Consider the following 2,745-nt stretch of genomic DNA (forward strand, 5'->3'; position numbering starts at 1 on the left):
TGTAAAATGCAGATGTCGTATCACAGCCAGTTATTGCGTGTAAAAATAGTACATGATCTTGACACTTTACAAAAGTTACTAAACTTTTTGATGAGTATATATCTGATTGATGCTGAGCTTTTCCTGGTTTTAAGAAAAAAATAGTTTTTTCAGCTGGCGTTCGAGCAGTGAGTAATTCAAGTAAGTCAACATCTTCGCCAACAACAATAGTTGTATTTGTCGAATTGAATTGCTCTATTGCTGTTTCAATAATCAATACATCAGCATCATTATTAGCTTGTTTTACCAATATATTTTCAGCCGTAAACTTTTCTTTCAACATTGAAATGAACCGAGACTTGTTGTGGGTATTTGTAAGAAATTTCTGTTGACTGGTTGGGACTGTCATAAGTTCATCAAATAAAATATCAGAAGATGAAGATGTTGCTAAAGTTCGACGACGTTGTTCTGCAGCTTTGATATTTTTCGTGCAATCATCATAGCCATCAAATACGACAGTAACTCTGGAACCAAAATGTCTACGTACATATTGAACGTATTTATCTAAGATGACGTTGAATGTTTCTTCGCTATCCCACACAACGCGGTGTAGTAAGTATCCTCCGTCAATGATGTATGTCGCATTAGTGTTGTTAATATCAATATTTACTTTTTCAAAACAATCGTAAATGGTAGATTTCTGTGTTTTACGCATCCCGATGTCATCAAATAACGATAAAGGGTAGGGAGCTAATTCATATTCAAAATATTTTTCTATTTCATCTTGAAATGCTGCAGTAATACTCATGCGTTGGAACAATAATACAGGGTCAATAGGTACTTTTTCTTCATGAACTTTTACGGAACTAGTCATAGCTAAGAGAGGAACAACTTTATCAGCGCGTTTTAATTTAATATTATTAAATGTCAGTCCTGTCATTTTTGCCATAGAAGCAAGCCCAACTTCACGAGCTTTATAACAATTAATTTTATCGTCACCAACGACACCACTCGCAATAGAAACAATTTTGTTAACCTCTGGAAAAGGATCATGCGTTGAGAACCACTCTAAAAGTCTTCGTATGTCTTTAGCATCTTTTTTTACTCGTGAATCACTTGCATCAACATGCTGCTCGGTCGTATCCATCCTAACATTAGCGATATCTTCTAATTTGTCACAAACTGTATTCATAGCATGCATACTATAAACCCATTTACTGTTGACGCTCTCTTTTGTACTTCTCCCTCGAGCAATACCTCCATCTGTCTTCATAGCTTTCATCATAGACTGCTCGATTACCATGTCCGTTGAAGTTTCACAACTTAATTTGTCTGAACGTCTAACTGTAAAAAATCCTCCTGAAAACTTTTCATAAACTTCTGGATCCATCAAATTCTGTAATTGTTCCATATCCTGCAAGTAAAGGTGTGCAGATTTAGCATAAGGAAAATGTCCAGACGCGTGAAAATAAGGAAGCATTTCTTTGACGCAGTTTAAATGAGCTTTCCAATCCCCCATACGCTCAGCTCTTAGGAATTCTTTAGCAATGGAAACCATACAAAAATATTGAATCCAAAGTTTTGCAGTTGGTCCTCGTTCCTCATATTCTTTAAGTTTTTGATTAAATTTGTTAAGTAAAGCTCCAGATACTTCATCGTCATTTTCAATATCATCGTATGAAAGAGTATTGCCTAATATATGCTCGATATTCATGATTAGATCTGCATCCATTATGTCATTCATTTCAACTTCTTTTAATATTATAATTGCCAAAGTAAGCTGAAGTAGTGTATGAGCTCGAACAGCTCTTGCGTAAGCATGACCATTGAGCATTTTTTCTAATGATTTTGACGCATAGATCTCTGCTAGTACTTCTTTCATGCCGCTTCCTTGCATAATATGACCAATTGCTCCCATAAAAGACATCGATAAATGAAATGATCCAAGTCTGATGATGATTTTTGATAATTCAGAGCCCTCAGGTGCGGCTGATACAATTTCTCGAGCTTTAGCATACAGGGGCTGATCGAAAGTCACGATGCATACAGTGTGGCCATACCGTTTTGCATTCTCTAATGCACAAAGTAAAGTCGTATAGATAGTATTATAGTTACTGGCTGGTTGGTGAATAAATGGTAAAAATGAAATTTGAGATTTAGAATAATTTGTATGATTATTTGTTAAATGTTCAATAAAACCATTCCAACCGGGTAAAGACTCATTTTTCCATTTTCCATAGAACCATACTACATCAGCTTTTTTCGGAAAAGATACTGTTTTAGTTCCATAAACAAAATCTTTAACATTTATTTTACTGTAGCCTACTACACCGTCATTTGTATAAGTCTGTATCGGCACATGAGCTTTTGCCTTGAAATCATTTGCTGAAGGAGTTTCTTTTATTCGTGGCATAGGTTCTTCTAGTAAAACTGAATGTTTTGGAGTAACAATTTGAATAATACCCATTATGTGGAGCGTGTTATTGCCGTCTAGCGTATTTACATTAATATCAGCATTATCTGCAACGTATTGAATAAGAGTGCCACTTTCTGGTGGTAGGACATGAGGAGGACGATGAAAAACTGCTGCTGCCTCGTACATTATTGTATCATTATAAGAAGCACATAAACCAAAAGCCGAAAAGATTTGTATAAGACGTTTAGACCCGAACCTTCGATGAAAAAAAACTGCGAGGCCTAATTGTAATTTAGATTTAAAAGACCTTGGTCGAACAGCACTCATGATACAATGGCAAATATTTGTGC

This window comes from Zerene cesonia, chromosome 5, assembly GCF_012273895.1.
Source record: "Zerene cesonia ecotype Mississippi chromosome 5, Zerene_cesonia_1.1, whole genome shotgun sequence".
NCBI classification, from domain to species: Eukaryota; Metazoa; Arthropoda; class Insecta; order Lepidoptera; family Pieridae; genus Zerene; species Zerene cesonia.